The 23618-nt window shown below is 44.7% G+C and overlaps 1 protein-coding gene across 1 annotated transcript in view; it reads right to left on the bottom strand.

Moving 5' to 3' along the window:
• Positions 1-23618, bottom strand: part of RAPH1 (Ras association (RalGDS/AF-6) and pleckstrin homology domains 1) — a 230140-nt gene that overhangs the window by 145606 nt on the left and 60916 nt on the right. The window lies entirely within an intron of this gene.

Here is a 23618-nt window from a genome sequence, read left to right as displayed (position 1 = left end):
GGTTGTGCAGCTCCAGCCCTGCGTGCTGATCCCTGTTCTGCACGTATCCAGCACAGCAGAAAACACCACCCCCAGGAGATAAATCCGAGGACGTAGCCTGTGCTATCTTTGCAGCATCCTGAACCTTCACCACTAGGCCTCTCTGGTTTACTAAAGCCAAAAGTCTCAGATGTTCCTTCTAGTTCGAATCCCACAAACTCCAGTATCCTCTTCCTGTCTCAGATTTTTCAAAATGCCTCTTCTTCCCTCTGCAGCTATAAACATGAACCCTGCATGTCTGCCAAACAACATCACATCTTCCTTCTTTGCATACCATCGCTTTTACTTTCATTTCCACATCAGACTCAGCAGTTCAGAAACCCATCAATTTGTAAATCTCACCATTGTGCAGTCCTCCACATGGACCCCATGCTAATTATTTGCCTCACAATGACTGTCTTGTATGCCACATTCCTCTTCAGTTTGGGTAAGGAGTTGCCATAGGAGATCGGAGCTATGTGGTAGCTGGATAGGTACTTGTGTTCTGTTTGAAGGATTTGGGATCTTTCATCCCTTTGATTTTTCCCACCACGCTCAGATTTTCCGTCGTGCCAAACAACCACATGGGAATCCCACACACCATGTGCTTCCCGCAGAGCATTTAATTCCTGGACATTTCCTTTGCTGTGCATTGCAGGCTCTTGGCTGTTGCCAAGTTCATGCTGCCTGTGGACGTGCCCTGAGAGCAGAACCAACTTTGGCTACTGATAGTACGTTTGATACTAATAAGTACAGTACAAAAAACTTGAGTTTTAGGACCACACAAGCAAAGTCTTCAGTGCTAAAGATCAAATCTTTCCGCTTTCACCAGAGCTTTTGCTGTGTGACTGGAAAATATTTTATTCAAGATGAATCACAGACTAAGACCTGATGTTGTTAGTCACTCACACTAACCAGGAAACAGGTTAATGAGTACAATATCAGCTTTGTTAAGGTCTGACGGAGTGGGAAAGGCGGCAAACAGCAGCAGGCAGTAATTTGCAGCCAAAATCAGTGTCTCTAAGTGAGAGGGAAACATTACTAGCTGCTTATCTTGATGCAAATGGATTGTTCTCCACAATTAGGTGCTTTTGTTAGAGCATCACATTACAGTATGTTACTATTCCATCCTCAAGGGCATGCAGACAGTCTTATGTAGCCAATTTGGCTGACAAAGTATTAGGAAGCTGCCAATTTCATACAAACGCACTTGCAAAGACATAAAATGTTGAATGGTCTCAAATTCACGGTGAGTTTTGGTGTTCGGTTTGTTTTTTTAGTTTGTTTGTTTGTTGGTATTTTTTTAACTAGATCTCCAGGATCAGGGCACTGGTTCTTACTTTTTCCCTTTTTTTTTTTGTTAATAAAAATGAAACATAACTTCACTTTCAAGACCCATAAACTTACCAGGAGCACTTCAGTTTGGGGTGGCTGGGTTTGTCTGATTCATCTGACCATCGAAATGACCAGGAATTTTCAAATGCCACAGTTTTCCTACCCGTTATATCATTCTGCGGCCACATCATTCCTTTTCCTCACTGGCTTTTTATTCCTTCAGGGGAACTATTCTGGATCAGGTTGAAATGTTCTCATGGGCTGGAACAACTCTAGTTTTTCAGTCAGGAAAGAGATCACTCTGACCAGGAAAAAGAAAGATGCAAACAAGCAATTTGTAACAGTAGAGTTCTGTGGAAATTAACATAGTGGTTTCAATCTGGTGGGAGGATCAAATGACCTTTTTACAAAATCCTTTTGCTCTAAAATAAAAAAGCTTAAGAAATTATAGAGAAGTACCTTGAAAGAAAAGAGATCAGGTTGCAAAATTAAGAAATCAAAGGCAGGAAATGCCAGGGGAAGGTTTCCCAACCAGCCTCTCTTCTGCCCCCTTCTGTGACCGCAGTGGCTCCCCAATTACAGCAGCATTTCTGTCCCTGCCTGTCCCCTTGCCCTCTCCGGGACACCCTACCAGGAGCTGCTGGTGGGTCCCTTGCAGCCAGCACAGGGCTGCGGTGACACTGGAGGGACAGACTGGACACAACCATCAATCAGGCCAACTTAGATAGCAACTTAGTCAGGCCTGGCAGCCTCGTCAGCGCCCCGTTAAATTAGATCACTCTGTCGTGAGTCAGAACGAACTGATTTTCCTGCTGTGCTTGCTGTCTGTGACAGCCCTTGGGCTGCTTTAATCTTCAAACGCCAGCGGTCAAGACGAGAGCTGATTTATTTTTACTTATGAAAATGATGAAGTACGCTGCTTGCATTTCTTCCTGGGCTTCTCAGAACTGCCCAGCCCAGTCAAAAAGGGCTGGAAAATGGTAATTGTTTCTCTGTTTGCATAGCTCAGCAGGTCCTCATGCATGGGGATGACGGCTGAAGTCCAGGGCAGAATGTCACCTTTGGGAGCATTATCCCAGCTAGGTCTTTCTCTCATTAGCAGAATGCTGAAGCAATGCTATTGTTTTTTATTAACAATAACAAAAAAGTATGAGATTATGAAGATGCACAATTGGACAGCAAGGGAACAACCTCTCTCCCTGCTGCAGACACACAGAGTCGACACTAATTTGGAATCCAGGCCTGTGATGGAGCAATCCACCACCAAGGATGGGAGAAACAAAACAGGTTAAAGGAGAAACCATTCTGAAACCACTTCAGAGAAATTCTGGACCGGTCCCTCAGGCGATGGAAATGAACAAACCAGCTGCGGGATGCACGAAGCAGACTTCTGCCTCTCCCTGGCCATGGACTAGAAATCACAGTATTAAAAACACCCTCGCCCTTCTTGCTTCAAGAAGTGCTTGTTACTGCATAGGCTGCCGTGCATCAATGAGAAACTAGCTGCACTGATGGTGACAGCCAGCTTACGTCTTGTGTGTGGACTTGGGGGAGGAAACTCTGGAGATGAAAGCAGCAAATTTATTCAAAGGGCAATGGCCAAGCAAACCGCAGCAGGCTGGAAAGGCAGGATGGATGAATGGCTAACTGCAGGAAAAGTGGAGTTAAGCGACTCCGGGGCTTGACTCCAGAAGCTAAAGAAATGCATTTGTTTGGACTGCAGCTCCAGTGAATTTCCTCCAATAAAAGCAGCCCTTGGAAGGACAAAGGTTCTGCGGTTATTTCCTGAGATTTAAGTCAAAATAGTCATGCATATACACTTAACCAAAAAAGATATTTTTAAATACCCTTATTTCTGCCTTTTCTTCTTTCTGAACTAAAGGATTACTTACAAGTCCCACATTTAACCTGCAGTATAAGGTTTTTACATGAGATTATTCATTTCTTGTTACTCCTAAAAAAAAAATATTAAGAAGTTTCTGTTGTTGTTCTGCAGTCTGATTTCAAACCACTGAGGCACAGAGACAAAATGAGCACCGGGGTATAAGCAGAGGATTTTGTACTGCAGCTCAGCACTGCATGGCCGGACCCGCACACTGTGAAAGGCACAAAATGAAGTTCAAAGAGTCCATAGCTTACATGAGCAACTTGGTGAAGAAATGTCAGTTAGAAACAAGCAGCAGAAAACAGCTCTGTTTTCCTACTGCTGCGGCTTTGCTTGGTGACGATGACATAGAAAGATTAAGTCTAACTGCAAGAGCTCCAGTTGTTTATCTCCTTTATTATCATCGCCAGTAAGTGAAGGAGATGTGTGGGTGTCACCTGCAAAAAAAGAAGCTGCATTTCTGAGAGAAAAACATCTGCAGATCAGAGAAGGCAAATGGTCTTGTTTAATTCATGCACATTCAGTTTCCTTCCCTCCACTAATCTGCAGTGCTGGATTTAGTCTCCTGGATTTCCGTAGCCTCACTGTGCTGAGAGAGAATGGGAGAGAGAGGGACTTGAGCAGTATCCATACCCAGAATGATTGCAGCTCACTGAGGTCATTTGTAAATCACTAAGCCTGGCTCCCAGGGCATGGAGTTTGATTTTTCCTCCCCTCTCCTCCCATCTGCTGAACTACGGGGATTTGCAACAAGAAAAACTATCTGCTGTGCAATCGATGTCAAGAAGAACATTTTGTTTGGGCTGCTGTTGAGGGATGCTGGCAGAAACTGGAAGCCCTGGGTCACCACCCATGGCACGAGTGTTGGCATCTGGTGTAGGAGATGTAGAAGAGGTGGCTCTTCTGTGCTTGCATGTTTGTGTCTGTGCCAGCGTGAGTTTCTGCACATAGTTAAACACTGCTTGCTGCATACAGTGCATAGAAATCACTATGTTAAGAAAGATTTAAAGCAAAGGCATCTCCTATATTGCAACTAGTGAGGGATACTTTACATATGGACATGGAAACAACTGTACAAACACAAATGTAAGCTTCTGTCTATTCTCCCTGTCATCATGTATATATGTAAAAATAAAATTTAAAAAAAAAAAAGTGAACATATGTCTCGGATTGCACATCAAGCGCAGTATGCTCATTGTCTCTAGATATCTCTAGATGAATGATGTTTGACTTGGCTTTGTGCTGACTTGCCTGGATCAATGTATCAGCCTCCGAGATATAAGAAATATCAGAAAAATTAAAAATTATAAAGTCACAGTACCTATATTTAAAAATAAGACTCTCATCCGCCTCTAAATTTGCTGTAGTTTGCTCTAGCCCTGTATTTGAGATATATTCATAAGACTCTCCCTTTTACCGCTAAGCCCAGTGAGAATTCTGTTGATCAATCCAGTGACGCTGCTCTGAGCAGTGTGAGCACTAAAGCTGAGTGTCATTCCCAGATTAGTTAGGAGTGAGTTCGCACTGTAATCTCTCCAAGTTTAGGATCTCAGACACATACAGACTGCAAAGGCACAGCAAAATACTACAGGGCGCAGGGCAGGGGGACAATGCAGGGAAGCAGCAGGTTTAACTTGCTAAACACAAATGGTGTTTCCGCTGGGAACAGGAAATCAAGAGACAGTGCAGAGGAGGTTGCGGGTGTTGGAAGGGCCACCAGTGCAGTGATGCTGCACACTTGGGTGACTCATCGTCACTGTGCGCGCTGGCTTGCACCCAAATGTCCCTCCTGCCCCAGCTGGAGCCCCCAGACTCATCCTGCCTGGCCTCTCCAAGCTTTATCTCTACCAGGGTAGCATATGGAAAGTACTCAGGCTGGCACTATGCTGGGTTAGAAGTTGTACTTGTGACGTATACAGCCTGTACATGTGACACACACAGGCACGATGTGCTGGTCCCTGCTTCAGGAGATTAAAAATGAAAAAGTAAAGAAAGGGGGAAGCAGAAGCACGGTCTTCATGCACACGTATGAAGCTCAGCAGTTGTGAGGGCAGAAAGCTCAACTGTAACTGTAAACTCTGCCCACTGCATCACACCACATGTGCGTGTGCATCTTGTGGGGGACCCTCTGCTCCCCAGGAACAAGAGGAACTACTGGTTTGAGCCAAGAAATGCCCAGTCTGGTCACAGCTGCAGTTTCACTTCTGCCACAGCTCAGACCTTCCAGCTGGGCTTCCCAAACACAAGCTGCGGAGCACAATGGTTGATTTTATAGCCCATGCATTTCTCCCATCCTCCCTCACCTTGCAGCACAGGAAACTGCCAGCATATGTGTCTGTGTCCCTGTGTGGACCTGCCTGCTTCTCAGGAACAAAAGGACCTAACCCCTGTCTGATCCCTTGTAGGCTTTGGGATTTTTGTAATGAATTTTCCTGTGGCCAGAGTTGCCCATCTCTCACAGGCTTTCCATAGCCCAAGATGTCCCGTAGGACTTACGGACACAGAATGATAACCTTTGGTTACCAGAAGACATGTCGGGGAAGCATGTGTCCATTTAGGAGGGAGACGAAATATCTGCCACTGTGGGAGTGAAGGAGTAAAGGGGATGGCAGATCTGAGTCAGAATTTGTGCCACCAGGCTGGAGCCTCGTGAAGATCATCTGTTCCATTGATCATGAGGAAAGATCAGGAATACACCTCAGTACACAGCAAGGACGCAAGCAAAAGTGATGTGTCTGGTCTGGGAGCAGGAGGTTTATTCCTCATGAAGATTGCCAGGGTATTGACAGGGCATCCTCAGCATATATTCCCTCTGTAAACTGTGGAACTTGCTCTGTATACCAAGAACAAATCAGTCTACCATTTATTCTTGCACAGATTGCAAGCATATTTTTGTACAGCAAGAACAGAGACAGGCTTGAGCAAAACACTAAATAATAGATAGTACTACATATATTAACCTGAAACATACCTGCCACTCTCTAGAATAGATGGAAATCAATTCCTTTATTCCTGCAGATGCCCTGAAGCTCTTTGAATCTCTGGGTAGCTAAGAAGCTGGTCTGAGACACCTTTGGTCCCTACAACTCGAATAATTTGGTGGCCAAGATCAACAGGGCTGAGGGGTCATCAGAAAGCCGTGGCAGAAGCAGTGTAATGTAGAGACGACACAGAGAAGCACAGACAGAAAAGTTTTATTCTCTGAATTCTCATTGGCACTTCCTCTGTATCTTCCCAACAGAGACTGCAAGCTCTTTGGGCTGTGTGTTACTAGACCCTACGTTGTCGTACAGTACTCCAAATCTTGGTCAACCTCCTCATATTGTAGTACGAATTACAGTGATAACTTCAGAAGGTGGTATATCACATCCTCATCCCTTCCTCAGTGAGTGCCAGCACTAAAAGGCAAGAAGGGAAAAGTATAAAAACACCTGCAAAGTTACAGGGGCTGGGACGGAAACACAGAGATTTCCCTTCCTTTCTGCTGGACTTCTTGTTTACCTCTAGGAACATATCCGGCCATCAGAGCTGCGGCCTTACCAGAGCTTATTTTTCACTTTATCACGTATTTATATGGCTACACGAGCCATCATCAAAGGGAAACCAAGAAAGCAGCATCAACAGAGACCTCTGTAAGTGGTATCTCTAATTTCACAACCCAGAAACCACAGGTAATCCCCTCACACTCTATTCAAGCACAGCACTGCTCTGAAGCAGTTCCATCAAGCAAGAAAATTGCTGATGCTTGACTCACAACAAATTTGCAACATCACAGCAGTGGGGGTGATGTAAGGAGGAACAGAGTGCATTTCAAGCACACATACACAAGCCAGAAGATAAATGAGTGTTTCTCAAAGGGCAGAAGGAAGCTCTTTTATGGATCTCTAGCTCCACCTCAGCCCCTCAAATTAGAACATGCTGAAAATGTTCTTCCCCATGGGGAACGTGTGTATATGGTTGGGAGAGATTAAACATACACACATACAGTCAGTTTTGTGAGTACATAACGTTTCTTTTGCAGTTATGCCAGCATGCTTTTCTATCTCCCCAGCTTTGCTGTGTGTAAGGTCTCCTTGCCCAAATCATCTGTTCTCTGCTTGGCAAAGTGTGGCCCTTTCTAATGGACAAAACCACGCCTGAGGAAACTTGCTGTTTGAATCCATCCGTCAGTCCTCTTGCAGCCTGAATCTTACTGACTCTCTTGCCTCATCCCGAGGGACCCAGACCTCGTGAGGTTTTTCACATGCATTTTGCATCAGAACATAAACACACAGACCTATGCCCCATCCAACAAACCTTCCTGCTCCACTGGAAGATATTAAGCCTTCCTGATGGACTAGCTTGTCCTGAAAGAAATGTGTTTCTGTCATTAGCTAGCAATCATCTCATGGCCCTTGACAGGAGCTTTGAGAAATAATCTTTATGATTTCCATTTTCTGCAATTGCAATCATTGTGATTGCAAATATGCATTTATATTACAATAATAATCAAAGATCTATTTTTTTCACACTGTACAAGCTGAAAAGTGATATTCCATGCCCTGAAGAGGTTAGAGGGTAAAGGCCAAACATGTGAGAGCTGATTGACTGGGAAACAGAATACAAGAAAATGTAAGGAATTGTAATGTGATTGGCATGTGTGGTTGTTTGCTTTTAAATTGGGTTTATAACCAGGGAAAAAGGAATGAAAAGAAAGGAATATATATTTTTACTGCCTTACAGGCTTAGCTGGCTTTGCTTTCATTCAACCCCAGCTTAACACTTGAGAAGGGGAAAACATTCTACATCTCTCCGCTACACAACAGTGAACTGTCAGGAGTGACTGTCTGAGATTTAGACTGGTGCACAAGCATGAAATTTGGAACTGGAGCCATCTTTGTTTGTTTCATAACAGCACATATAACCTGCCATAGCCAGCAATCTGCAGAGGAGCATCTCCAGTTTCTGGCTAATGGGTTGAACAGTCTCTCTATTCCTGGGCTACTGACAGTTTCATTAACCTCCTCTCTGCTCCCGTGTATCGTTCCTGGAGAGTTTTGTAGGATGCTGTCAGATGCACGTGAGGGGGAGACTTCTGTGCACTGAAAGGAAAAGCTGATCCCATTTTCCTTCCCTAACGAACTGTGGTGCTTTCTCCTGCCAGCATGTCACTCAGGCAGAACTGAGCTCTGCATTTATGCCTCACCCTGACCTTGACTGCAGCATTTTATCCACTTCATTCATTAATTGCAACAGTCCTCTTTACTGCAAACTGTAAAAAGGGAGTAATAAACCTAATGGCATTATATGCTGTAGACTCCAGCTCATGTTGTTACTCATTCTCTCAAAGCAGAGACTGCTCAGGAGAAGGGAGTGCTGCTTAATTAACCTCCTTCTGCAGCGAGGATGCCTTGGCAATTGGATCACGTTAATTTAGATTTCAACACTGATACTCTATTATCAAGTACCTTTTATTTCAGAGGAACCCTCCCTTCCTTGGATCAAAACAAATTTGTCATCTACAGCTCACTGGCCTCCAGGTTCCAGCTGTGCTCGCAAACATTAACTGACAGGACAGGGAAATTAGTTGCTTGCAAATATTAACTGACAGGACAGGGAAATCAGCTGCAGTGATGCAGAACGAAAGCACAAGTACTGTGCCCTCTTTGCAATATCGGCATGTGCTGGCGTTTGTTTGGTAAATACTGAATTTCACTGATGACATCAACAGTAGGAAGAGATAGGTCTACCTTAGAGCAAGAATCTCATTCCCTAACGAAATAGTACAGCAACACATAAGTTTGCTTGAAGGACTAATACAAAAGTACAGAGGCTATCTAATAGTTCTTTTGCCCTCAAATTTGAGGTCTCTGCTCCTGAAGCAGAGTCCCCTTGATGTGGCGTGGTGAGTCCTGTGCACAGAAAGGACAACCATGTGAAGAAGGGTTCCTTCAAAACCTCTGAAGAAACTGAGCCATCCATCAGCCGGGGTCCTGGGAAGGTGGAAAGTCATGCTGTGAAGACTGAGACACACAAAGAACAGCTGCACACACAGAACAACCTCCTGTCACAAACAAGAAGAAGAAGGACAAACACGAGCTCTTCAAGGAATCAGATACTCTGAAGCCACAAAACCACAAATCAATATGGGATCCATATTCCCCAGAGACAAGTACCTGGAAGTGATTTAAACAAGTCAAGAACTCCTGAGCCACCAGATGTACAAAGACAAATTCAGGCACTACGAGGCTGGACTACATATGCTGCCACCTACATAATACATCAAGTGTTTAGGACGTGGATTCTTTTAAAAAGCCTCTGAGTTCTCCATACACTTTGAAAGAGACCCATATGAGACAAAAATGTCAGATCATCTTATATTTTCCCTGCTGAATAAAGCAAATAATTTTGCAAAAATTTGCAGATGCTCTTACTTAAACATTATTTCAGGAGCTAGTTTGAAGCTTGAATCTTTCATCTGAATGAAGAGCCTGACTGTCAACGTTTTCTTTCTTTCACACAGCAAGAAGGATGGAGAGAAAGTGGAAGCTGCTCCACTATCTCAAAGCTAACAACCCTTACCTGTCTAAAATGTGTTTCCTTTTCTATTGAGTTGTTTTAGGTTATGAGGGTTAAGTCACCAGTATGGAGCAACTCCAACGCTGCAGGAAAAAAGCCCATGAGATTTCTTTAGTGGTGTATGTGTCTATGCAGCGCGATGCAACTGCAAACCATACTGAATTATCTGATTAGAAAGTGTGAAAAAACAAAGGCAGCATGCAGTGAGAAAATGAGACCCTGTGCAGATCCCATCTGCCAGCACTGCAATTAAAAGGATGGACTTAGAACAGCAGTGATTGTCATTTGTGTATGACACATGATTTCCTCATGCATTGCAGCACCTGGTGAAGACCATGTGGTGATCGCTATGTAGCCCACCACGTTTTCAATAGTTGGCAGTAGTTTAATCCCAAGCTAAGCTATTTAACAGGTGTGAATGAGAGCAAGGGCTTGCTCTCCACACAGAGAGCGGGGCAGAAATATTTGATTGTGTGTTTTTTTATTTCCTGTAGATGTGTTTCTCAGAAGGTTTGTGGGCATGTATCTCCCTCCTCTGGTGCACAATAAAGTAACACCCTGGTGGAAGATATGAGAGATTTGTTGTGGCAAAAGAAAAGGAAAACTAGGAAAGAATCCTCAGTGAAAGAGCGGAAATAATAAATCTCATGGGATATAATGTATTTCCTTAATTTCTCCATTTCATTATCCTATCATCATATCATATAATAGCTGTCTTCTATACCTGGGCACCTTGTATTCATGAATATTTTGCCCTAGAAATAGATGAGCCTCTGATTTGATGTCAAATCTCCATGATTTACTCTGAACTCTGTTCTTTCATTCCTAGCACATTTACCCTCTTTCTCACCAGGACTATGCAGGGACCTCTCTCTCCATTTTTCTAGTTGTTTTGTTCATTCACAAAAATGGCATGATTTTAAGTTTCCAGTCCATATGGCTAAAATGACCTGTATTTCACTCATTTTATGTAGATCTATACTTGACAGTTGCTACAGTGAGTCCGCACTCATGGCCAATGACAGAGCCTAAAGAAGTGGGGTTAATCTCATCTAACTTTTGTCCTCTGCTCTACCTTCTCTTTGGTTCAGCTTCTGTTTGAGCTGGCTTCTCTGACAGAAATACCAGGAGAATAATATCACTGGCCTAGTCCACAACATCAACCAAAACGAAGTGTGATCTAGGCAGGAAATATCAGGATATCGCCGTGACATCCAGCTGGAGAAGAGCATATATTTCCTCATAGGTGGGTAGAAAACAGCTTGTGAATTCCAGCCCCACCTCTGAGAGTACTGGGGCCTTTTCTTTGTTACCAGAGAGGTTCTAAGGGCCCGTTCCTGTCTGCTCTCACCCGGACCTGGATATTAACCAAGTGCTTGCAGATGAAAGACTCCTCTGCTTCAAGTCTGGAGTGACTTTAGCCCAAGCAAGACTGGTCAAGACGGTGCAGAAAATTCAGATTAGAAGAGAAATCCTTCCAGTGCAGACTTCTTTATTCTTTGTCACAGTTAAGGGAGCTATCTTCAAAGGAGGCAGTGTCCCCCCGCACACACACATCCCCTCTGTAGATAAATACATTTCATTCAACAGCTGCAAAAGAAACTGCTATTTTAAGAACAGAAATGTCTCACCCCCTTTTATGACTTGATTTTTAAATTATCCTGACACTGGTTTGTCTATGTGCCAGACTAACAAGAGACAGAAAGAACGAACACATCATCACTGCGGTACAGAAAGAAGGCATTAACCCGAAAGTACTTTAGAACAGGACAGGCTTGTCAGTACCTCAACCAAGATTTCCTACTGGATACTCCATCTTGTAACTACACCAACATGTCCCCTCTGTTACAATGGGTGTAAATTTCTTTAATGCAGCTCCTTGTTAGAACCAAAAGCCAGTTCTGTGAGCCTTGACACAACATAAACCAGGCAATTTTTTAAAAATTTCAAGACATTTAAATGATCTTTCTAGAGGGACTGATTCTGCCCCAATTGTTCATTGCCATCTAAACAAACAAGAGCTTCAGCCAGAGCTTGCTGTGCTGTCAGTGATATTCTGACACATTTTACTAACTTCAGGTGCTGTGTCCTGACTTGCAGCCCTGCCAGCAATGGGGCTCAGCTCTCTGGCACTGACCCACTGAAACACACCCATCTATAACAGCCCAACCTCATCCACTGCCATAAGCTCCTTCCCAGTGAAAACCAACTGTTTCCTCTCATCAGTTAGGAGACAAGTCTGGGAAAACAGGTTGCTTTCTCCTCTACTTGAAGCTCATCTGCTTCTGGCTTGAGCAAAGCTAAGCCACAGACCCACAGCAAGAAAGCCCTGACCCGGCTGTTCGCACAGCCTGCTGTGGTTGGGCTCAGGACTTTAAGAGACTTCACAGATGGACTTAAGCGGCACACTGTATGTGCCCAGCACTTAGAAATTCAATCACTTTACTAACAGTAACACAAGCATCCAAGGCAAGGTGATTTAAAACGACTGAAATGACATCAAAATTCTGCAAACCATTTCCCTGGCTTTAAACTTAGAGAGTTTGTGCAGCACTTCAGTGTTGTTCCTGGACTAAAAGAAAAGGTTTCATTCTTGCACAGGAGTTTTTGAGTCATGGATCTTAAACAAGGAAGGCTCATATGCGGTTGAAAAGATGTTTTTCTTCTCCTAGCTCTCCAGTGAGTGAATTCAGTATGCTACTATTTGCTGTAGGTCTACTTGTGGGTGTGCTGATGGAAAAGCACTGGGCTTCAGCGGTATCCAAAATTTACAGAAAACTGCATTCACACTGTCACCTCCTGTTAACCATGCTGTGCTCTAGAATTCAATGAAATTGGGCTGGGCAGGTCCCCTCCTGCCTGCCCCACCTTGCCAGGCCAGCTGCAGAAGGCCGGGAAATGCCCTTTTGCAGCAAATGTCTTGGCAAACCTCCAGCACGCACCTTCCACATGCACACGCCTTCCCCCACGGGCCACGCGTAGCCAAGGGGCGTATCCTAAAATTATAGAATGTCCTGAGTTGGAAGGGACCCACGAGGATCATGGAGTCCAACTCCTGGCCCTGCACACAACAACCCCACAGTTCACACCATGTGTCTGAGGACGTTTGTTGTCCAATCTCTTCTTGAACATTGTCAGGTTGGGGCTGTGACACCTCCCTGGGGAGCCTGTACAGCACCCTCTGGGGGAAGAAGCTTTTCCTAATGTCCAACTGACCCTCCTCTGGCACATCTTCCTGCCATTTCCTTGGGTTCTGTCATTGGTCACTAAAGATAAGAGTTCAGTGCCCACCCATCCTCCTCCCCTTGTGAGGAAGCTGTAACCATGATGAGGTCTCCTCTCAGTCTCCTCTTCTCCAGGATGAACAAACCAAGTGACTTTAGCTGCTCCTCATACGGCTTCCTCTCCAAACTCTTCACCAGTTTCTCTAGCCCTGACCCTGCTCACACTGACCCACAGCACTTCTGGCACAAGCAGCTGGGGGACAGGAGGGTGCAGCCAGGAAAGGTGGTAGTCCCTGGTACCACAACGAGAAGTGTATCTCCATCTGCTGATCCATCCGGGTCAAAATTCTCCTTTTGCCTTTAAAGGCCCACAGGGAGGGAATTAGTGGCACCCCACAAACTTTGAGATGTGCTTTGCCTCGGTTTTGGGCCACGCATCTAACTGCGCTGCTGCAAAAAGAAGAGGTGCAAGTTACGTAGCGGAAGGGAAAGCTGCACATCCCTTCTGGCAAACCACCTGCTCCGGTGTGTGCTGCACAACGGGCTGCAGCCCTCTGCTTGGTGAGTGTGGATTGCGAGCTGAGCCCAGGAAAACTGTACGTGGGAAAAAGAGTCTGGAGGTGCCTCTTCTGCTGAGATCCCATTCAGCTTCTCCCCAGGGTCCTGAGGAATTTGATGCATTTCTGGAAGTGACAAATGTTCTTGCAAGCTGTGGTTTTCCAGGCTGAGTGCCAGAGGTCTGCCAGGCCTGATGAGGACAGTTCCTGCATAAGAGGATGTGAGGAGGGGAGAGAAAGGTTGGGGGTGTGTTTACGGCTTCTTTCTCTCTATGAACGCGAATTTAGGGAACTGGAAGCTCCAGGAGGTTCACCACTGTTCTCAAAACTCCATTCACTCTGTAATTCCCACTTGTCTCGATCAGAAAACAAAGCCCAATGGTACAAAACCCAGGAACAGGCTTTGCTTGATCTAGTTAACTATTCCTCGTTTAAACTTATTTTTCCTGCCTTAAACCTGTGCAAGGCAAAGTATGACTCCATCCCAGAAGAGCAGGAAATATTCCGCACATTCCCCATAAGCTCCCAAACTACTGATAAACTTTGGGCATCTCCCCTCACATCCACATGCAGCGATACTCCTTCAGGCCCATAAGAGTTATGACAACAGCGACACCGAGCAGTGCACGGTGCTGATGAAATGTTCCCTGGCGGGAGAATTAGGTTCTGCACAAACATATCCAAAGGACATGGGTTTTTGCTTTGGGCTTCTTCCTTTTTTCTGTGGTGCTCCCACCAGAGTAGCTGCCAGGATGCTACACCCGCAAATCCTCAACTGCTGACTGGTGCTGTACTGACTGTGCAGTGATTTGAAGGACTGGATTTGTTCAAGCTCTGGGCTGGACCCCTGTGATATTGATAGTGCCTTTTCCTTATCTCTTGTAGCACTTGCCATGATGCGCCTTGTCTGGGCCATGTGGGTCCCTGCAGCCAGACCTCAGTGCGAATGGGTCTGTCACGTGCAGAAGGCCACCAAGCTTTCAGCTGTGGTCTGCCCAGCACGACTGCGAGAAATACAGAGCAGAACAAGCAGGGAGCACGTTCCCTTCTTGGAGATATCTGACAGGGGCACCCAGCTGTGCCAGACACCCATTTAGCATTAAAGCAAAGACCAGCAGTGCTGTGGAGGGTATGAAAGGAAAGATTTGTCTCACGCGTGTTTCATAGTTACGCTTGATATTTGATCGTTCCTGCCCAGGGCATGGTATTGCTGGTTCTCAGAATCTAGTATGCCAAATGACATTTGGCTGTGGTAGAACTGTTTTACAATGACACTTCATACAAACCCACAGCTCTCAAAATGAGAAGGGGGAGGGCTTGCGAGAAATGAATTCTTCAGGAAGGTATGGCAGATGCTTTTCTAAGAATACGCCGCATGATAGCACATAACAGTCTTGCCAAAGGGGAAAGGCGAAAGTATATTGCCCTGCCCATCTATCGAGGAGCTCTGATGAGAATATCACTGTACACTCAGCTCATTTTTACACTTGTTCTAAAGTTAATTTTTCATCACCCATTTATAGCACAGTCTTTACCTAATTGGCTATACTTAAATATTTGGAAGTGATGCTGAATTCAGAGAAATTAAACTGAAATTCATCCCCCCCCCCATCCTTTTCTGTTCCCCCTTCTTTTGGGCTGGCAAGTTACAATGATCAGCAACTGTCATTTCTTGTTACCATGGCAATCACAGCACCATTTACAAGGACTAGACACAAGATTACAAAACCTGACCCCTAAAGCAACAGGGAGGATGACCACATCATAATTGTGAAGCATGTATATGTGGCTGTATTTAAGGGGACAGGAGGGGAAAAGCTAGCAAAACACTTAAGATTTGAGGCCCATTCTTTAATGTAAAAGGCACGTGCTTCCCAGAAGGGGGGAACCTCATGAGTTACTTTAAAGCCTCAGGGTGCCAAACCCCAGAGTTACAGGAACACCTGCTCAGAAAGCTTGTAAAAAAAGTTTCCTTTGCACCATTTTCCTGGGGCTAAATCTTGCTTTGGACTGTATGACTCATGTCTGTTAGTAAACCAACAGGGTTCAGGAACACTCTTGGGAAAACCTGCCAGCCTCCCAAGCCAGGTGGCTTCACCCAAACTGCTTAACTGGGACTGCTACTGGAACATCCTCACACCGCACGTTTGGGGCCCTTTGCTGAGGGCTGGTACCACCAGCGAGCTGGCAGCTAACACTCGATCTTTGAATTTAAATACCGTGCGACACTTGGGCACAGCTGCTGGAGAACATGTGCAGGTCCAGCCAGGGTATTCCTGAAGCCCAGAGCCATTCGTTCCAGAAGCAAGTAACTTCTGGCAAACACCCAAAGCGGTGTCTGCTGCTCACACAGGCACGTAGTGGGCTCCTCACGTCTCCCCCATTCCTACGGCTGTGACTGATCCAGCAGGATTTACTCTATAAACACAGATGCAGTGAAATTCTGGGCACCCAGGACTCCTTTTCGCTGAGCTCCCTCTCTCAAGGTCTCCAACATGCCCAGATCTCCTTTTTCCTTTGCAGAGCTCAGCCCTGCTCTAACCCCACCGCATTCACTTGCCATGTCTGTCTCTGGAGTGCAGTGTGTATCTGCCTCTGGAAGACGTTACCCTGCCCAAATTCAGTATCGCTGATATTTCTCACAGTAATCATTAAATCAGACCCTCCTTCAGCTCTTTCTACCACAGAAAATGTGGCATTTCAATAGACTTTACTACTGCAGCCATTGCTTGGGGCCTTTGAGGTCAACGCTGAGTAAGCCCCCAGTGTTTCGCCAGGCAACTGTGCAGAAATAAATTTCAATTTCAAAGATGCTTTCCATTGATTTATTCCCTAAGCTGTCACTGCTCACACAGCTCAGCTGTATCACAGGTCACATGTTTAGGATTTAATTATCTTCACTATAAATCAAATATACTATAGATGGTGTGCCAGAGAGTTGGGACTCAGAAAAATTTAAAAGCAAACAAAATGTACATGGTTGAAGAGGAAGCCTTGAGGAACCCTCCAGTCCTGTCTTGACTATCAGGAGAATTTTGTGGCAGGCAGTATTTCAGGACAGGCTTTAACAGTTCAGAAGATAAGGTGTCATCAGCTAAGCCCTCCTCTTTCCTGCTCTGCAAGGACTGCAGCTCTTAGTGGAACTGGGATTAAAGTACCAATCTGTCCCTGGTTAAAAAACACCTTGGTATCTGCCCTCCCTTTCCTGCTAAACGGGTGATGGTCGCTGTCGGCCGCCACTCTTGTAGAAATCTTCCAGCCATCAAAGGGGAAAAAAGGCCAACAATTATGTGAACACCTGTAGTAGGCATTCACGGTTTGGAGTGTACAAACTCTAGTTGTGGTCCTTGTGACATTTGCTATTAAACCCAGTCACCGGGCAAAAGCCTTGAAGAAACTACGGGCACTTAAGTAAGATAATAAAGTGGATCCCAAGAACAGTGTATGCAGGTTAGCTGAAAACGTAGTTAATCCTTGAAAGCACAGAGCAAATGGATTAGCACAGTGTGTGTGTGGCTGCTGTGCATTTCGGTGCAAAGACAAGGATGGGTGCTCAGCGGGGGCACCCAAGACACCACCCTGGGGCCTTGCTGGGCCTGTGCAGGAGCAAGAAGTGCACGAAAGAGAACACACCACTTCTTGTGCAAATTGTAAGCAGCAGCAATACTAAAAGCAGGTGCGCTCCTCTTTAAGGTCGGATGATGGGCCTGGCAGCATGTGGGTGGAGGCCAGGGTCCTGCTGCAGGGAGGGAAAGGCTGTGATTCACTTCAGGAGAGTGTTGGCTGAGTGCGGGGAGGAGCCTGGCAGCCCACGGGGCACACAGAGGGGGGAAATTAAGAGAATGGGGTGGCTGCAAGAGGAAGAGGAGATCAAAGCTCCTTCCATTTTCCCTTTTTGCTTCTGGCCCCTCAATTTGAGCTTCTGTGTCTTATTTCTGTTGTGTTTCTCAGGGTTTGCTTTCCATCGAGGTCCACCTGCAAGACACCTCGGATCAGAAACAGGTTTTGCCAAGAACTTCATGATCCGAGTCATTTAACCATTTCTGTTTTCCCAGCTGCACTTGCCTCACAGGATGGCAGCACCTGATATCTTGAAAGATAAAGAATATTTTGTCATAAGCAAAAGAAAACTAGAAAAGATTGATGGTGGTAGTAGGGGGGAAATGAACTGAAAACCATAGACAAGGCAAAAGTCTGAATAATCAGATGAGTGAAGAGGGTTTTAGTGTGCAAGTGAAGAGGCATTGAGTCACATTGCATAAAATGAGCGATACCTGTTTCCCAGAAGGTGATTAGTTTGCATAATTCAGAAGTTTTATGAAGGGTGTTCATTGGAACCCGATGAATAATTGATTTTTTTTTTGTTTCATTGGCAGATTTGGAAAGTCAAGAGGACTCATTTCAACCAGAGTGAAAGGAAAAAAATATTGATTTTTTTGTGAATTGAAAAGTAAAGCAAATAATAATTTGGAGGTTTCGAATGAGATATTTGTTCCTGAAAAAAAAAATCAATGCTTCGTTTTGATGGTGGCTATTTGAATATGGTTTGAATGTTTAAAAATAACAGAGATTTCTGAAAGAAAATGTTGCTTTGAACAAGAAAAATCATTTAACTGGAAGAACATTGAGAACTACTTAACTGGAAATTCTGAAGGCTTTTTTTCCTTGATACTAAAGAATACGATCACGCTGGCCAAGCTCCTGAACAACATTACTGTCTCCTATTCTGAAGTTCTTCTCAAAACCAAAAGCCCCGCTCCCAGGTTGGACGGTTTATCATTCAGATACAAACTTCTCAAGGAACCAGAGCCTGCAGTTCCACGTGTCCCCGGCGTTCCAGTGGCCCAGGAGCTCAATAAAAGATTATTCCATCACTGCAAAGTCACAGACAGAAATCACAGCTGCGCTCTCTCCAGAGCCTGCATTCGCCAGCTCAGTGTTAGGATCTGATATGCAGCCTGTTATTAAACAGCTAATAATGAAATTATTCTGTTTCATGACATAGTATTAAAAAAGCAACACCAAAAGCACTCTTACAACATTCAGTTAAATCCCTTCAAGTCAGTGAAGGGCTGTCTTTCCACTGCTATTGAAACAAGGGAGGAAGGGGAATGAAGGGACACCGAGTCCCATCTCACTCCTCCAGCACAGACACCTTGGCACAGAGATACCATGGATTTTCATTCAGTCTTGACCTCTGGCCATAACCCAACACGGGCTGATATATCAGGCAGGTAATATTGCAGCAATGCCACTTAAAAAGCTGCGGCAGCAAAATTTGTTGATGCAGTTAGGTCCTTAGAGTAATGAGAACCAGGCCGCCTGCTTTGCGCTTTTACAAGACACAAGTTGGTTGCTGACGTTTGAAAACCATAAAAAGTGGGTTGATACAATGGCCATTTAAACCAGCAAACATAGCAAAAAACTTTAAGAAGTGAAACTTTCTCAAGAAAGCTCTGCTTAGCTGCAGCTGCACTTGCTGCAAAGGGTTCCCTTCACATTTTTCTCATTTCACCCAGTGCTGGTTCTAGGCAGGAAAAATACAAAATTACATTTTGCCGGTGTGTAAGAAACCTTTGTTTTTTCTGCAAAAGAGCTGATAATTTAAAAATGAAAAATGTTGGTGGTGGGGGCTTGAAAAAAGCTTTAGGAAAAGATGTAGATGCATTGCCTCAAAAATTTCCCCTTTCCCTTAACATTTCATCAAAATTATAAAATTCAAAACATTTCCTCCCCTTTTGCATAGGGCTTGATTCTCATTGGACCCCATCCAACACATTTGTTTTCTTTGTATGCACCAGATACAATCTCACTGCTATGTGAAAGAAAAATTCCCCAAGTGGTGTGTTACCCACAAGACCATCCTCCTTTTTATCCCCTTTTATCGATTCTGCAGCCCTGTTTTATAATCTCTTCCACCTCTAGAAACACTCTTGCAAACCTCCTTGGTTCTCCCCTTCATCCCTAGCACACAGGCCAACCAAACTGCCCACTATGGTTTGGATGGAAGTGACCTCAAAGAAAAATCAGTTCCAAAACCTCTGTGATGGGCAGGGACACCTCCCACTCAACCAGGTTGCCCAAAGCCCCATTGAGCCTGGCCTCAAACGCTTCAGGAATGGAGCATCCACAGCTTCTCCAGGCAGCCTGTTCCAGGGCCTCAACACCCTCACGGGGAAGAATTCCTTCCTTATATCTAATCCAAATCTCCCCTCTTTCCGTTTAAAGCCATTACCCCTTGTCCTGTCCCTCTCCAGCTCTCTTTTAGGTCTCCTTTAGGTACTCGAAGGCTGCTTTAAGGTCTCTCTGGAGCCTTCTCTTCTCCAGGCTGAAGAACCCCAACTTTCTGGGCTGTGAGCACACATTGCCGTCTCATGTTGAGCTTCTCATCAACAAACACCCCCCAAGTCCTTCTCCTCAGGGCTGCTCTTGATCCATTTTCCACCCAGTCCGTATTTGTGCTTGAGATTGCCCCAACCCATGTGCATGACCTTCCAGAGAGGGCCCACGTTTTCTCTACTCTTCCTTATACCACTGATGTACTTAGAAAAGCTTTTCTAGTTGCCTGTGATGTCCCTGGCCAGACTGAATTCTATCAGGGCTTTAGCTTTCCCAACCTGATCCCTGGCTGCTTGGACAATTTCTCTTTTCCTTCCAGCTTCTGTGGCCAAAACATTAAGAATTCTTTTGGATGCTGGATCTGAATTTTATAATGTAGGATTTCCTAGCTGGGTTTTCAGGTGATGATAGTGGGAGGAGGCAGCTGGAGCTGTGAAGAAGCACACTAGTTGGATGCTTACTGCAAACAGAGGCTTTATAGCTGGAATTAATCAGTGCTCAACTCATCCAGGAGAGCAAGCTGGCCACACTGAGACGCGCAAGTTAATATTCTAAGAGTTTTTATAGATGTGACTGTCTAAGAATATGAGAATGTGTCATTGTTTGCGGAACAAAACCAGGACAGAATGATAAAGCTTGTAGGGAGCGGTAATATCTGTCAGCAAAGAGGTATAGTAAGAAAGAGCTTCTGAACAGAGAGGTAGTGGCTTGTCAGCTTTTTCAAACTATCACTTTGGTTAATGAAAGACTCAGCCTCTCCTTGCACATCTGGCCTCTCTGACATGTCAGGGTTTTGGTTTCATACTTAGCCCTGGTAGGGACTTTGGGAAAGGGGAATTGCTAAGTCCTAGAAATGTGGTTTTCAATACTTTGTCAAGTAGGGAAGACAACGTGCGTTTGAGTTATCAGTAGTGTAAGGGTAAGGTTTCTTACATGAGATCAGATTCTGCGGTGAAGAGTGGGTTGAACGACAAATCCTGCAGCTGATACATTTTTGGAAGGTATAGGAACTTCTTTTAGTTTGCTGACTCACGCGCTGCCAGTCACAAACCCAGTGCTTGGCAATAGCATCCCAGTTGCAGAGAGATCTGGGTTATGGGGTGACAGATTTTGTTTGTTTGTTGCAACTGCTACACTTCGAAAGCAAGAAGCTTCTTGCAAAGTCTGGGATTTATTCTGCTATCCTCTGGCTGAAATTCCTTACCTGTGTTTTCCATAGCCTCCACCCTATGATTTAACACATGTTCTAATGCAAACTCACAAGCCTTGCACACAGCACTGTAAACTTTCAGTAACATGTGGTGGCCGATAGAGTAGAGGCAAACAGATCAAGCACATCACTCCCATACGTCAGGGCATCGACCCGACAGATCTTAGACATAACTCCCAGGAACAGGTTCTCTGATAAACTTTGAAAACACAAACTATAATAAAGCCAGAAAAGTGAGGTCAGGTTATAGCAAGGAGGGATTCTGAAATGGTCCCCATCCCTCTGTTCTGTGTTTCCATACCACCTTGTTTTATCAGTCAAATTTTAAAGAGCATTACTGACGTGGAAGCAGGTGGTGTACTATCTGGTCTTTACTAAAATGTGTTTTCATTCTTAAATGGCTTTCAGGCAGGTTTTCTTTGGGATTATGCTTCATTCACAGCCGAACAGTCACATCTGAAAGCACTGAAAAGCTACACGCACCCTTCAGTGATCCAGCCACTCATATTTCTGCCCAAAACATCCTTCCCCCTCTTGGTATTCTCCTTTCCCTCTCTCTGTCTCATCAAGAGCGCTCTGAGAATTCTGCACAGAAGCTGTTTCCCCAAGATGTCCAAGGCTTGCGGCTTCTGTTCCCAAACTCAGTATGACCCTGGGAAGAGATGTGTCCCTGTGCTGTGGTTCTGAGATCAGCCCCCGCACAGGCAAGTCAGACTGAATGGGGATGCAGATGAATCTAACAAAATACCTTTAGAAGCCTTAGCCCATGATTCCTATTGACCTCAGCTGCTGAAACATTCACTCCTCTGGCCTTGACAAACTTCAGCTTACTGTTACGTATTCAAAATGCTACTGTGAATCTTCCAGTTTGAACAACTTGTCACCCTCTTTGTATCTGCCCACTGGCTTCCCCCTTCTGCTATGGTACTTTCTTTCCTTCGTTTAATTTGATTTCATTTCATTTTCCGGTCCATCCCATTCTAACCATCAGCTCTCATTTGCTCTTCAGAAATGGCCTCCAGACTTTGACTGGTAAACAAAGCTGATCTTCATTACCCACTTGTCATCAAATCAAAGAGGAGCTTTAGAACGTGCTCCATGCCACCCCCTGGATCTGAACAGAACTTCACACTGTGAGCTTAGGAAAATACCTTTCCTTGTCAGATCTCCTGTCTTTCAAGGATTTGGATTCTCTGTATGTCCACTGAGTTGGAGCACTAACTCCTTTATGTAAACTTCTTTCAGTCCTTTGCTTTATAAACGTTAAATATAAAGGTTTAATTCTAGGTTTTCCAGGAGTCCTGCTTTGATCTTGTAGTTTGAAATGCCATAAAACAATTCTATAAAAAAAATCAAGGATTTAATTAGCCCTGTGAAAACTGGAAGCAGGTTCTTGAACTACATAACACATGTGAATTACGCTCCTCATCTGTACCCTTTAAAAATATTTCTTAGGCATCTCATTTCTTAGGAGAATGGCAGTGCTCACTTCTTCCGCAAAACTTCGTCATGATTTATTCTTGTGCCCCCCATTAAATGGAAACTGCTGTACTGTCAGAGCCAGAGACTATCAGAAATATGGCTGCATTTTGCTGTTATTCCTTTTTTGTAATGCTTTAAGAAATAAAGGGAGGCAGAAGTAAAATTTTCTCCAGTGTTTCTCCATGGCTCCAGAGCTGCAGCTTGTCACGGGGTACACTAAACTGCTTTATTTTTAGACTTGGGGGGTTCCTTTGGTTCATTTTTTGCTTATTCCTGAAAACACACTAGCTTTTGGTGTTCACTCTGGGATGAAGCTGTCTGCTTTATTCCGTGTTCTCTCCCAAATGACTGGCCTAGAAACAAGAGATTTGTGGTGCTCTGCTTTGGTAAGGTAAGTCTGTAAATGTCTGCCAAGATACTTCAGGGTCTGTGTTCAAATTCCTCCCAAAATTTCTCCCCTGCCACAACCCCTTACAGGAAACTGGAGGAGATTAATTACATTAGTGTGTCAAGACCTTTTGCCTGTGGTGCTTCTCAGTCCCGTCTCTTTATTTCCTCTTACTTCCGCCCGCATCTTTTTCCATACATTCTCAGATCTTACATTTTGAGCATAAGCTGCATGGGCTCAGATCCTTCTGGACAACGTGCTGACCAGCAGAAGTGCACAAGAAGAGCGATCCCACGTGCCCTGAGAAGCAGCAGGTAGGGTTGTCCTTGCTCTGCTGGGGCTGGACTGAGGGCACAGGTTTAGGACTAGAGAGCAGCATCTGGAAATCCAGGTTAGAAGCTGACAGAAAGGCCACATTTCTGAGAGACTTAAAAATCAGTGCGTTTGTGATGTGAATTGTGGTTCCTTCACTGATCCACCAAACTTGGTCATATCTAGGCCTTTACCTACACTAATCAGCTTTTAGTCCTTTAATGGTAATGAAACGACATTTTTCCAGTCACTGTGTTATTTCCTTTCCTCTTCACCTATTGTTTTGTAGAAAAGATTTTTTCTTCAGCCA

Source organism: Columba livia, chromosome 7, assembly GCF_036013475.1.
Source record: "Columba livia isolate bColLiv1 breed racing homer chromosome 7, bColLiv1.pat.W.v2, whole genome shotgun sequence".
Lineage (NCBI taxonomy): Eukaryota > Metazoa > Chordata > Aves > Columbiformes > Columbidae > Columba > Columba livia.
The sequence above is the reverse complement of the archived record's forward strand: the minus strand, read 5'-3'. Positions and strand labels throughout refer to the sequence as shown.